General features: G+C 39.3%; 1 pseudogene; it reads right to left on the bottom strand.

Annotated features, from left to right (window-relative positions):
- Positions 1-14,562, bottom strand: part of LOC141595233 (potassium transporter 5-like) — a 33,843-nt pseudogene extending 19,281 nt beyond the window's left edge.
- Between the last annotated feature and the right edge of the window lie 1,086 nt (positions 14,563-15,648).

The following is a 15,648-nucleotide window of genomic DNA, read 5'->3' on the forward strand; positions in this document are numbered from 1 at the left end:
TAAGCATCACATCCCCAAATCTTCATATAGGATATATTGGGGATCTTTCCCGTCCACATCTCACATGGAGTCTTTTCGGTGGACTTTGTGGGACTATTATTCAAAGATCGAATTGCGGTTTGAATCGCAAATCCCCAAAACGAGTTCGGTAACTCGGTTTGACTCATCATGGATCGAACCATATCAAGTAGGGTTCAATTCCTCCTTTCGGCAACACCATTGAGTTGTGGTGTTCCGGGTGGAGTAAGTTGTGATATAATACCACAAACTTTCAAGTGTGAATCAAATTCAAGGCTAAGATATTCTCCACCACGATCGGATCGTAGTACCTTAATCCTTTTGTTCAATTGGTTCTCTACTTCGTTTTGAAATTCTTTGAATTTCTCAAACGCTTCACTCTTATGCTTCATTAAATAGACATACCCATGTCTACTCAAGTCGTCGGTGAAGGTTATAAAGTAGTCATAATTACCACGAGCGGTGATACTCATTGGTCCACATACATCGGTGTGTATGAGTCCCAATAGTTCACTAGCTCGTGTCCCTTTACCACTAAAAGGATTACGAGTCATTTTTCCAAGTAGGCAATATTCGCATGTACCATATGATTGATAATCAAATGGTGTAATCACGTTAGTCGAAATTAATCTTTTGATGCGATTCTCGTTTATGTGACCTAATCGACAATGCCAAATGAACGCTTCACTTGGGTCACTTGATTTGAGTTTCTTTGATTGAATGTTATAGATAACATTAGTCGGATTTGAGGTCTCTAAAATGTAAATGCCATTGATGGAAGAAGCTTGGCCTATAACCAAATCATTCCTTGAAATAGTACAACGATTGTTCTTAATGACAAAATAAAAACCGTCCATGTGTAGCATGGCGATTGAAATAATGTTTTTAGAGAGCGTAGGCACATAAAAACAATTATGTAAATACAACTCAAATCTGTTAGGCAAAGCTAAAACATAAGTTCCTTTGGATTCGGCCGCTACCCGAGCTCCATTTCCAAGGCGTAGATCCACATCTCCCTTGCTAAGCCTCTTCACGTCTTTTAAACCGTGTAAATGATTACAAAGGTGAGAACCACAACCGATATCTAGTACCCATGTCGTAGTGGAAGTATAATTTATATCAATAACATAAATTTCCTTAGGAATTTTACCTTTTGGAGTGATGATTCCTTCCCTTATATTTCGCAAATATACGGGACAATTCCTAAGCCAATGTCCCATGCCATAGCAATAATGGCACTCATCATTAACTTGCTTGAAGTTTTTGATTTTCTTTCCCTTCTTCTTGAACTTTTTGCCCTTTGAAGCAAGAGCTTGATTGCTTGAGCTCCCACTAGCTTTGGCATCTTTATCTTCCAGAGACAAAGATCCTACAGATTGTATGAGGTAGTCTTCCTGAGACGGGCTCACACGTGATCTAGTAGTAGTAGTAGGTGGTTTAGAAGAAGTGATGAAGTTAAGGTTTCCATCCGAACCTATCCCAAAATGAAGTTCTCTAGTAGTGTCGAAATCATTGTTGGAGCAAACGTCGTCAAAAACATTGTGGTAAGACTCAATAGTTATCGGTGCGGTAGCATGTTATGGATTCATTGTAATGAACTACAAGTATGGAGGAAAAGGAAATATTAACATTTGTCTTTTTAAATCATACTTGCAAATAAATTAACAAGATATGAACATTTATATAGTGACCTCTACCCAACTATAATAAATGATTCCAAGACCCAAATTCATATCGACTTAGGCACGGTAGGGCCGATTCATCCTTTATCAATATAACTCGGTGGATTAACGTTTAATCGATTCTACTTTTATAACTCTTGGTCGATAAAATTACTCTAATGTTTATCTATAGCTCGGAACACATGCGACTACGGTCACGTACTTCCGTTGAGCTCAATCCAAATTTCGAATAAATGTGTCCATGATCCAAATCCACATCAACTTGGGCACGGTAGGGCCGATTCATCCCTTAGCAACATGAATTCGGTGGATAGACATTTATCACCCACTTCCCCTACGTAACAAGTTTTGTACCCCGGCAGGGCCGAGTGCACTCTCTCGCGAAATAGGTTTTCATGGTTTCTATTATTTGGTAAGGCTATGTCTCAATTAATTGTTTTAGCGAGAGGTCATGTCAATTTATTATCTATCACGTTTTAAGTGAACTAAAGCGATGAACTACGATAATTTTAATTGACACGGTCGATAAACTCGATAAAATGACAATGCATGTTTTAGTTATGGCGATGCATGCGACATATAAATAAAATGCAAACATAAAATAAATCCTAGTATGGCCTTCCTAAAATAGAAAAACTATTTAACTATTACATATTCGGAAACCAACTCCATTGGTCCCTTGAACTTCGGTTGTGGCACGCATCTCGAGGTAACACCGTCTTTATGTATCGCCATCTTGAAGAAATCCGTCTTGGGGAACTCCGAGATAAATTAAATTACATAGCAAATTACATAATTTCCTATTATACATTTGTAACTAAAATAAAATAAATCTATTAAATTACAAAACGGTGATACGAGATCACAATAAATTACAACCGAATCGATATTCCCATACATTTCGGGAAATACCAATTAAAAAACTAAGGCCATACTAAGTAAAATTACATAATTCAAAAATTACATAAATAAAATTATGACAATCATAAAGAAAATGCAGCATTATAATATGTATGAACATGCCCAATTTTATGCTAAATCGCCTTTAAGTAGCCAATATCGTATATTACTCGGTTTTTACGGATTTGCGTGATTTCAACATTTTATAATCACAAAATTACATAAATTCATATTTATGCATAAGTTAATTACCCTAACCTCTTAGGACTCAAAATTTAGTCTTCACTAATTATTTGACCATAATTAACTCATATTTCTAAAATTTGTTCATTAATGGATTTAAAATTATAAAAATAAGCTATAAACTTCAAATAAATCACAAAATTTCAAATAAATTCAAAATTTGAAATTTAAACTCATGAACATTCTGTAAAAATACCATGACACTCATAATGTTCAAAAACTTAGGTTAAAAATTTCGAAATTTATCCGGAAAAACAATGTTCCGGTTTATTGGTTTTTAACAAAATAATCATAAAAACATGAGAAAAATTATATTCACCAACTTTTAAATTTTAGATCTGAAAATGATAATAAAATGCAATATGTGACGTTTTTCCTTAGTCATAGATTATGTTTTATTAATATTTCACTAATAATGTCACTATTTATGCTATTTTTCTTCAAAAAACCATAAATCATGCACAAAGACTTCAATATAGCCTATTATTTTACACACATCTTGTAAAATTGCATGTGACAACATACTAATTTTCTATGACCAGATTCGAAATTTATCTCATATTAACCTATTTATCACTTAAATCCGATTTTAATAATGAAAAATCCATTTTTCGAGCATAAGAAGTCCAAAAATTATGAAACTTTACAGGTCATCTCAAAATAATATATGTGATAACATATCCAAAACTCACTGGAAAATTCGAAGTTTAGCTATTTTTAGTCCGAAAATGACATTTTTATTCATAAAATCATATTATAATGCCGTTATTGTATAAAATGAACAATAAAAATCCATAAATTAACCAAAATATCCTAAAAACATTTTAGGACCAGATATTTTAACATGCATAAATTAATTTCGTGATATATCATAATAGCACAAAATATACAAGTTTTATATGTTATTCTTATAACTCGGAAAAACTTTTAACCGATTTGCATGCAAACAACCATGGCTCTTGGTACCGATTGAAGGAAAAGTAGATCTATATACTAACATATTCATATATGATCGCACAAAAAAAAAGAAAAAACATATTCATATATGTTTTTGTTAATTTACTCATAAAATTAATAAGTGATCTTATGCATGCAAACTAATAAACAATATAAAGAAGAAGTGTTCATCTTACATTGTGATTTCGGTTTCTAGGGCACAAGAGAGATCTCCTTCTCTCTTGTTCTTGTGCTTTCCTTTATGGATGAACAAAGACCCAAGTATAGGATCTCTCCCAAGGATTAATACCCAAAGCACACTCTTAATAAAATTAATATTATGAATAATAGACAATATTAATTTTGTAAGAAAAATTGACCCAAAAATATTTGGTTTTTACTCCCAAAACCGGTTGAGAGAGAGGAGAAAGAAAGGTGAAAATATTTTATCTCTCTAAAATATTTTTGATGAGATGAATGAATGAATGAACAACAATAACATTATTGTGCATAAGGTAAAAATTAGAGGAAAAACCAAAGTGGTTTTTGCCCCTCTAAAACCGGGTGGAAGAGGGCATGGGAGGGAGCCAATGCATGCTCTAGTTGTTCTTCACAATGAGCAATAGGTATGCAAGGCTAGTTTAGTAGGTAATCATGGTGTTTACCACTAACAAAATTAACTTAATATTTGCCTAATCTTCCTCATATTTTCGGCACATATGGATAACATGGAATCCATTTTATTTTTGTCAATTGTCAATTTGTCACATGTCATATGTTACATAAATTTGTTATGTATTTTTAACGTATTAAAAATCAACGTATTAATAAAAATACGTCATATACAAAAATCGACTTAGTAATTCATAATTACTTGTACCAAAATATTTTACCAAATATAAATCACAACAATTTGTATTTATAATAATTCATTCAAATTTAATTGTTTCCTTAAACAATAATTTCATCTGAGTAATGATACAATTCGATTACTCAGACTGTATCTCATTTTAATCAATTTCAATGAGATACGTAAATATTACTTCCAAAATCGTCCGTCAATTTTAATTAAATTAATTGACTCGTAACGTTATACGATCAATTAATTGATTAATTAAGAGTGTTGCCCTATAGGTATGACCTAGGGGATCAACTAATCACCACCGTCGCACGACAGTAATGTCAAACTCTAGTCAGCCAATCATTACCGATATATGTTGATCAGTTGACAGTAAATATTACTTCCCAATTGTATTCTTTATAATGAGATTTAAACATGTGATCATCATGATCAACAGTTGTGACCGCATTATTGTCGGAGGACACATATTCCAACACTTATTACAATAATAATAATAATAAATAATAATAAAGACTTAGGCTATTCCTCCATTTTCCCTTTGCCTTTGTCATTTTTATTATATTTCTTGTCTTGACCTCGAGCCGGACGCTCTTTTGCCACTTCCGACCTAATCACCAACGGTCTCTCTCATGGTCTAGCCTTGCCATTCTTGTCAACCACCACCTCGACGGCAGGAGAAGTCTTCGGTTTCTTCGAAGGATGAACAACTCGAAACCCGGCTTCTTTCTCTCCCTCAGTCAGATGCTTCTCTTTTTCCTTTTCTACATCACGAACCTTGTAGTCAACAGGCTCACGTTTCCTCAATCTCTCGCGCTCCTCCGGAGTAGTAGCTTTCCTCCACCGCAAATAGGAATCCGACACCCATAGAGCACTAACAGAAGAGTTCAAGAACCACACATTTCTTTGAGCCCATTTGATGGCCTATTCTCTTCGACTCTCAGTAGTAAGCGCAACGGCAGTCTGCGGGATAGTGTCAAGCTTCGGAATCATCTGCTTCAATCCAACCTGCCTCATCAACCTCTCCGGGAAGATGCATACCATAAACTCCAAGCCAGAAACGCGCACCGACCGGGTAGGATCCAGGGATGATACTCCAGTGACAGATTTGAGATGCCACCATGGTACGATCCATCTAATCAAGGGACCATCATCACTCTTCAATTTGTTTTCCCAATAGTTACAGAGTAGAGTGAAATCCACCATGTAGAGCCTGGTCCTCATCGCGATTGAGCGAGCATGATAAGCAGGAACATTAACTGGGGGCTCGATCAATCGAAGACGCTCCATCAGCCAGACCTACCAAAAGCAGGTATTAAAAAAAAAAAAAAAAAAAAAAAAAAAAAAAAAAAAAAAAAACTAGAAAAGAAAAATTCTTTTACCTGCAAAATAATGGGACTTCCCAGATAAGGAAGGTCATGGTTGGCTTTCCTGTTATCTAAACCCAACAGGATCTCTCCTAAGCACAGGCAAGCTGGGCTCCTGCGCAGCTCCATTTGCTCAATCAAGCTCAAATAACGAGGATCACCTCTCAAATCCTCATCCACATGCCCTTGAAGGACATATACATGTAGTAGGCAAAACCCGAATGTCCTTCGCCTGGCAACATAAGAGATAGTGAGATCGGCCCTATTGATGAATCGATCAATGAAGTCCAACATTCGCACTCCCTTTGAGGTCACAAGACGGTCCACCTCAGCACTTGTCAACCCAAGCAAATCCCTAAACTTGTTCTTATATCCTTGAGAAGTGGAGGGAATAGCAGGCAAATGTTCCGGGTCCCAACCACCAATCGCAGCAATTTCTTCGGGAAATTGACAAATGTCGCCTCCGGGGAAGGCAAATACGTGATAATTCGGGTCCCAATAATCAAGACAAGCATCTAGGAACGGTTTGACCACCTTGATCAACTTCAAGCTCAAAAGTGATCCAAAGTTATAAGCACCCATGCCGTGTTTCTCCACATTAGAGAACTCATTTGTCCATTCTTGTAGACGAATTTCGAGAGTGTTCATGATGTAGGCTTATTTAGAGAGCTTTTATGTAATAAGACGAAGGAAAGACGGAAGAATTATGTGAATAAAACCTCCCTCGACGTCCATATTTATACTAAAAGTTGTTTCCTAAAATCTGTAAGGACAGATACACTGGGGAATAGGTGCAGCACCAGCTGCGCCTTTTCAAGGGACGCAGCTCTTGCTGCGCCTTTTCCTCAGCCTTCTTTCTGTGTTTTTCCGCATTGGATCTTTCCTAATTCCTCAAATAATAATTTCCTATTCATACGGGTTATTATTTTGGTAAATCCGTCAAATTGCCATGTTTCGTGTTTCCTAATTCCACGGGCACGCATGTCGAGGCGATATCGACATTTTCGTCATCTTAGCACACTTATCCATTTCTTTTTTTAATTTTCTTTTCGGGGAATCATTTCACCAATTTAATTTATTCATTTTCATTCTTATACATTTCTTTTTAATTTTCTTTTTTGGGGAATCATTTCACTCTCGTTCCACATTACATTTCAAACTTATATGTTTCTATTTTTTTCTTTTTTTAGGGGGTAGCCCTCCCTACCGTCCGGACATTTCCGGCAATTTTTTTGCATTGTTTTTGCATTTCTGAGTCGTTGTTTTGCGCTAACTTAGGCCATGTGTACAAATGTATGTTCTATGTGATTTCTGTGTGAATTTCGGCAGCATGACGGCATATACCGTCATCTACCAAACCTGTTCAAAGCTAACCTGCAGGTACAAACAAAGCAACCCAGCAGTAAAGGCACTCAGACCATCATATATACAACCAAAAGGGGATATGTACACCAAACTCGAGCCCCAAAACAAACTCCGAATGTTCAAAATGTGGGTCCTAAAAATGTACAAAATGTGCAAAATACAGCCGAAGACAAAAAAAAAAAAACAAGCAAACTACTGCTGGTCGCCGTCTAGCTCAGCAACTCTCGCCTCGAGAACAACAACCTCGGCGTCGCGGACCTCGAGCTCCCTCAGCAGGCTAGCTGTCTCCTCCCGGGACTGGGCAAGCTCACGCTCCAGCTCACGCGAGCCACGAATCGGGATGGCGCAACCTACATTTCGAAAGAAGAGATTCCTAACAATTGGATAAACTCAGGCAAATGTGTTCTTACACAAAATTATACAAGTTAGGAGACTCACCCTCCGAATCAGATGCTGCCACTCGTCCAAGGCAGCGTCTCTCACCGCCGCATCAAAGTCGCGCAGCTCGGAGATCGTCGTCATCCCCGTCGTGTCAGTGTACTCAAGGGTCTCGAGGTACTTTGGGGGCTCGATGCCCGCCGCCTCGACCTCCTGCAAAGTCAAATGACTTTCATTAACCGATGATCATTCATCGTGTTCTCAAAATGATCAAAAGTAGGAGTAAAAGACTTACCACGACCGGCCAGTACGCCAGCCTCCCGTAGAGAAACGCCGAGTAGTCCTCGCCAGGAAGAAGGAGGGCGTCACCACCAACGCCAGCCACGTCAGCCTCCCTCTCAGCCTCAGAAGGCTCCCTGGACATCGTCCGAGAAGGATCGATGGGAACCGTCAAGACATCCCGAGAGCACTGACGGGCCAAACGCTCGCCCAAGTACCACACAGGACCCATCGACGTCCTAAGCAGCAACCGGATCGAGCTCCTAGGTCGAAGGACCTCAGCCACAAAGGGAGGAGCGCCAGCATAGTCCTCCTAAGGCCTGGGCACCCACTAAGAAAAGCAAACGAAGGGTCATTCCTATGATCAGTTCTAAAAAGTAAAAAAGAAAGACAAACAATGCAAGGTAAAGTACTCACGCCGTCCAACTGAAGAGTGTTCACCTCCCGTCGATAGATGTCGTGGAAGGAACGCCGGCTCCTCGTACGGCACATCACCCAATCCCTCACAACGGGATAGGCCCTCTCCACCGGCTCCGTCCTCTTGGGTGCGAGGCTCGGAAAGTAAGAGTACACCCACGCTTGTAAAACAAGATAGTCAACAACGATCTTTCATGATTCGATAAGAAAAGGAAATGATCTTTCATGAAATAAGATGAAGGTTTATACCTCCAACAACAGTCCAGGGCCAACAGCGGCGGGAGAAATCCCCTTCTCCATCAACTCCGGACGAACCATGGCCCTCATAAAGCGAATGAGGACCGCAAAACCAGTAGTGACCTAGTCCCAACGGCCTAGGTCGCTCAGGTCAGAAAGAAAGGGAAGGAGCTTCGTCGATAGCCTCTCTCCCTTGTCTCCGAGGTAGATCGAAGACATGAACCACCAGAGCCACAAACGGACTTTCTGCTCTACAGTACAGGGAGGAGGAGGAGTCTCCCTCCCCTCGATCACCACCGACGCCGGGGTCTTCCCCGCAAAATAGTCCCAGGCGTAAGAACTTGGCACCAATCCAGGCACCGCAGCAGCCTTCGGCATCAAGTTCCAGCCGATCAATCTCCTAGCCTCAGCCGAGTCTACCCTCATGGCTGTCTCCGGCCACTCCACCACCTCAGTTCCACACGGCAAACCAGAAATCATGCTGTAATCCTCTAACATGACCCCCACCTCACCAAAAGGCATGTGAAATGTGGAGGTCGTATCCCAAAACCGGTCCAGGAAGGCTCGGACCAGGCTGAGGTTAGCCCGAAGCTTCCTCCTCGTGATATCCCTCTAAGCCTGCACTAAAGCACCAAACACTCCCCGCTTCATGATGGCTCGCTCCTCAGTCGACAGCCTCTCGTAGCACCCCATCGCCGTCGTGTAGCCCGAGAACGATCTGATGTTCCCGGCCTCCTATTTGGATTCGAAACAAAAGCTATCTTTAGCTTGAATGAAGAAGAAAAGGAATAACAAGAAGAAATGAAAGAAGATGAATGAAGGGTGATGAATTCGATTTACCAAACTCTTCACCGTCCTGTAGGACAGGTGACCCTGTGCAGCCCAAAGTAGGTGCCTGCTGTCCCAAGTCTCAGCCCACGCAGGGGCTCCCCTCAGCTGGCGACCACCCCGTCCAACGTTGGCCCGTCTCGGGGCCTCCTCCTCCTCAAAAACCTCCTCCTCAAGGACCTCGTCCTCAACAGCCATCAGCGCGGCAGTAAAAGCCTGCTCTAACGCCTCCTCAAGCAAACGAGAAGGGTCAATAGTAGTATCCACGTCCATGGGAGCTCTCCGTGACGTAGAAGCCTCATCACCTGCAAAATTAAAGTGAATTTACGTCGCGTCAAATGACGACAAGCTATTAGGGGATTTTCGAGTTTTCGGAGCTCCGAAATCGCTCTTTTCTCGGCATCTTTGGCAATTTTCCCACAAACTCGTCCGCTCATGTGGTAATTTGGGTCAAGTCAAGCCTAAGTTGAAGCCTAGTCATGGGTTCGAGTCAGAATTTCGAAAGCATTTCGTTATAACAACGATTATGCCCTAGAAAGTGTCCTGAAAAAGCCGTCACAAATCAAAATTCCGAGATGATAGGAAGTTTACCCATCATGCAAGGATTCCAAATAACAAGTTTCGTCGCAAATGGGTAATCCTAAGGCTATTTTCGAAGTGATTTACAGTTTAGCTGTGAGACCATCTCAATTTCACTCAAATGCTCAAAACTCAACGAAAATTTGAAACAAATACATGGTTATGATCCTTATACTACCAATTAACCATTTACAAGGTCAATTTTGCAAAGCAAAATCATTTGGGGGAAAAGCCCCAAATTTTCGACTTAATTAGGGTTGTAACCCTGATTTTGTCGGTCTGATTTGATCAATTATAGAAGATTAATGCAAGAATAATACACATACCTCGATTAGTCATGGCAAATGCGAGTTTTTGATCAAATTTTGACGAGAAATAGTTGGAATTTGAGAGAGTAATTAGAGAATTATGTTTCAAAATTATGAAATAAAACCCCTGTTTCATCGAGTTTTTACTCAGGAATGCCACGTTCAGGAAAAGACGCAGCAGGTGCTGCGCCTCTTCCAAGGGACGCAGCTCTTGCTGCGCCTCTTCCTCAGTTTCCCTCCATATGAATTTTCGAAGATTCATTATAAGTTCGTTATTTTGTGGGCCCATCTTTGGTGCGCCTCTTCCTCGATGTCATATCATATATCTGGTCCGTTTGACATTTATTCTTCGCCCGGACCCGTATTTCTAAGCCAACAACAAACTGTCGCCATATTCTTACCAAGACCTTGCTTGTCACAACGAGCGAATATTCTCTGACAGGTGTTTCGACACACCTCTATTATGTTCCCCCTACGAGAGTACACGGACAAATATTCCCTCTCGAGACATGGAGATCAGTTCCCGATTATGTTCCCCCAGCGAGAGTTCACGGACAGGAAATTGTCCCTCTCGAGACATGGACATCAACATCGACCCCAAGCTCTTCCGAAGTTTGTTTGAAGCCGACCCCAAGCAGATTTCTCCCAGCAGTTCCTGACTACGTCATGTTGCCTCCTCCCAATATCGCGTTTTGTTTCCCCTAGAGTTTCAAGGAATTTCAGGTATGGTCTCTTCTTATGGCTAGCAAGCCTCCTTACGTAGTCTAATGGACTTTAAACGACCCTCCCCGATAGTCGACAGACTCTAAAATGTTCCCGACGACAGGTCCTTGGCTCAGACCCCTTGAGCCGCCTCGCGTCGCCATAGTCGTCAGGTTGTAATCTTTGATTGACCTGATGGCTATACTTTGACTTTCGCCTTGTCCAAGCCTCAGTTAAAGTGGGGGCTCTGTAGATACCTCATTTCTGCACCTCCCGCAAACCACCCGGTGATGATTGGGCCGCATGTTTGGTATACGGAACGATTTGTGACAGTTCGTAAGTTTATCGTCAAGTAATCGCTCAAACACTTGTGTCTACCTCTTAATTGTCATCTACGTGCCGATACGGTCGTTTTGGCAGTAATTAGAGTACATTTGGAGTCCGGGTCAAAAAACCATCTTCATTTTCTAATAACCGAGTCCGAATGTTCTGAAATGTTCCGGATATTTCTATTCCATATTTTCCAATCTTTTGATCTTTGGTAAAATATCTCCCGTAATATTCACACAAAATATCAAGGAAACGAGATTAATCCTCTATTCCATAATAGAAACGCGGAAATATTTCTTCCGCAGGAGGAAACCACTGAGGAAAGGACGCAGCAAGTGTTGCGCCTCTTCCAAGGGACGCAGTGCCTGCTGCGCCTCTTCCTCAGTCCTTTTTTGCGTATTTTCCATATCTTTTCAAGATTCACTTCCAAAGTTTCTCCGAAAACCCTAATTTCCTCCCTGTGATTAGTATAAATAGAGACCTTCGGTCTCACATATTTCTTACGCGAGTGTCCGCCCTTCTCTTCTCCCTTTGCATTCTAGACCACGTTCTTACTTTTTGGCGTCTACGTGCTTGAACTTTCGACCACGTAAGCTCGGATTCTTCTGAGTACCAGCCTCGTTTTGCATGACCGACCAATTTGACCAACTCCACATCAATCCACTTAATCAATCTTATTCGTTTTCCTCCTAGAGGGCACTTTCGTCTACATTCGAGTCGAGCATCACTAAACGTTAACTTAGTTCATCTCGTTTCGTCAAACATGTAAGTCTGAGGGTGTATAATCCTTATTTTATTATTGTTCTTTATTTTTGTAATCAATATTGTAATTCATTATTAATTAATTCAACTTTCAAAATCCCGACTTAAATCTCTTATAATCCATATTTGCTGGTTTTCGTCATTAAATCAATTCGGGTTTTATAGGTTCGATTTACCCATATTGAATCTCTGGAATTCATCTTTGATATACTTGTATCTGTTATCCATCCGTCACCATCATTAATTCATCATTAATAATATGTTTAGTCTAATTAATTTGTTTAGTTTGTTGATTTATTAATAATCTCATTAATCTTGCAAATAATTCGTTCTAATCAATTTCATTCGTGTTTTATCGTTTTTACGACTTCATTCACATGTAAATAATATGTTAATCACTTTCATCCGAGTCAATTATTCATTAATCAACCATTAAATTCACCAACGAACATTAACGAGTTGCGGTTCCGGCTTCACAGCCAGAACTCAACCAGAAGACGCAGCTGATCGGCTGCGCGCCTCTTCCAAGGGACGCACTTTCTTTTGTTCCCGGTTGATTTCTGTCCCTGAACTCCCGTTTCTGCCTTGACCTAGTTTTAATTACGTATTGAATTTAACATTTATTCGTATTATCACTAATTTCTGTTCGTTTATTCATTTATTCCTTCTTTTCTAAAACCATCCGTTTTAAATGTATTTTCGACATAAATCATTAAATCCGATGTAATTATTGTAATTTTTCTTTATTGTATTTCTTTTATTGTATTGTTTGTATGCCTTCACATGTAATCAACTTAAATCTCCACTTTGACTCAATTGCATGTTAAATTACGTGATAACCGACTTAGTTAAATTCTCACATGCTAGGATTAATCTAATGGATGTTGCATTGCATGCATATAATCGACAATATATCGAGTATAGACAATTTCCCTAATCATTAGTAGAGGCCGCTATCGAGGCGGGCGGGATTAGGTGTTCGATCAAAAGAGCTTCCTAATACGTACCTTCACCCCTTACTCCAGATCAATGTGAACATCCGTGTTCATTGGCATCCACGAGAGTCATTCTAGACATAGAATGCTAAGGGTGACGAGTGCTTAGTGTTCATGTCATTACTCTGTGTCTTGACATGACACGAGGTATTCGAATGGTTTTCAATTTTCCACAATAAATTGGTGGCGACTCCACAAATGCAAACAAACCAAGAGTGAAAAGCTTGCTTCGCTTTTCGCCCCCGTGGGCCCGCGTCCACACCTATATCCTGGCCGATTTCCCCCAACGCCAAGCACGACCCGTCCCAACTTGGACCTGACCTAGGCCCGCCCTAAAACCCGCCATAAACCTGCCTCACGGGTCGCATTTGACCCGGCCCGTCCGGACCCGCGCTCAACCCGTCCTCAATCTCGGGCCGATTCTGGGCCTTCCAAGCCACGTCCGACCCGGCCCGGACTCGGCTAACCCGCACTGATGACCACCCCTACTCTTTATTGACGAATTATACAATGAACGAATAGCAAGCCAAGATTATCATATTTGTAGTTCAACTCAATTTTTTTTTACTCAATCCGCCTAACCCATTTAAGTCAATTTCATCTTACTCAATCCGCCTAACCTATTTAACTCAAAACAGATCATGTTCAGTGTTAAATACAAGTCGTGTTGAGTCAAAATTGTACTTGAATCAACAATATGTTAACTTTAGTAAAAACAGATGACGAGACTCTTCTTAAACCTGCCACCGCTGATAAAACTGCAAGAAAATGAATTCATAACATTTCTCTATCAACTATTTTGATACAACACACACACACACACACACATATATATATATATATATAGAGAGAGAGAGAAATATAATATTAAATTAAACCTAATATAAAGGGGGTGAAAACTCCATCTCCGATCACCAAGGAAGTCGAGAGCATGGTGACGGTTAGCAGAATGTACTTGGCGACCAAGTTGTTCTCTAAAAATCTTTGGAGTTTCATTGATGGCTCTTATTTTCTTTCGGTTTGTTTAGTTGGTAATAATCCAACATCAGAATTTTAACATAACAAGGAATATAATGCAAATGTCCCACCTATTCAACCAAAAATATTAGGATTGCTATAATCTAACACCTGCAAGTCTTCACTTAGGTAGGTCATTACTTTGACTTGTAAGTATAAATCTGTGTCCTCTGTTTTTTTTTTTTGTGTGTGTGTGTGTGGAAAAGACATGGTTTTAGTTATTCTGGATCAATTAAAGCATCCGACTCTACAAACATAGCAATCACCTCTTGCCCCGAGTCAATCCATATTCTAGTTGTGTACATGATTACCATCCCTCCGTATGAAAGTAAACTCAATGTCCAAAAACAAGCTAACCATGCCTAAAATCTCCCTCCCATTCTCCCAACATTACCAAGATAAGATACTACCACCGGATGGTACTCATTTTCAGTACTACCCCAGGTATTATTGTAAATTAGATAGGTATTTTAATCTTTTTGTAGCTTATATTTAGGGATTAGTTAACTAATTAATGAAGGCATAACTATAATACTGCTTTCTTATTCAACTAATGTTCAACTTTGTTTTGCTCTGCGTCACTCGTCATCCTACCCATCTCAGTCATGCCACAGCCGTAATCAAAATCACATTTCATGCTAAAAGGGTTTCATGGATTTGATGAAGTAATGGTGGTCAGGCAAAATCGATTATAATTACACGAAGTCTTGGGAGAGACGGTCAAATTATTGAGAGACAGTTTCTCATAATTAAGACATACTCTTTTAACACAATTAATTCAATAGGTAGATGTATTTAACTATTTTTGTTTTTATCAGCTACTGTACGTAGTTCCTTTTATATCTGAGATTTGACGGAGACGGAGATGTCTTCTGATAAAGTCACGACCTAGGTCATTAATCCAATCATTTTTTACATCCACACATTTTCAATTATTTCCCATATTCTCTACCCCACCAAAACCTCTCTCTTAATTTTTCCATTACTATTTACGGAGTACTAACAATTATAAATAATTTAGTTTTGTAATTTTATAAACATCTTAATAAAATAATTACTATTTAATTTTATTTTGTACTACATTAGGGGAAAAATAACAATTTTAAAATTATAAAAAGTGAAAGACAATTTCATTGATGATAAATAAATTTAATTGAAAACACGATTCAACATATAAAATACTACCAAATACATAAAATTTTAAAAAAACCATAAAATCAATTTTATGAGCTAAAATATAACGAAATAATAAAATACATTCCTAAGTAATTCTACTTACGGAAGTTTTGCCAAATATGCTTTGTTGGGTAGTAACCCCAACATTGTTGAATGAGACTTAAGACTAGTAACATGTAGAGTCTTTATATTTATATATGTTTAAGTTACTACTATTTATGTTAGATGTTATTAGAAGTAAATAATTAGGAGTTAGCTTTTGAATGGAAT

The sequence above is a fragment of the Silene latifolia genome, chromosome 8, assembly GCF_048544455.1.
Source record: "Silene latifolia isolate original U9 population chromosome 8, ASM4854445v1, whole genome shotgun sequence".
Taxonomy (NCBI): Eukaryota; Viridiplantae; Streptophyta; class Magnoliopsida; order Caryophyllales; family Caryophyllaceae; genus Silene; species Silene latifolia.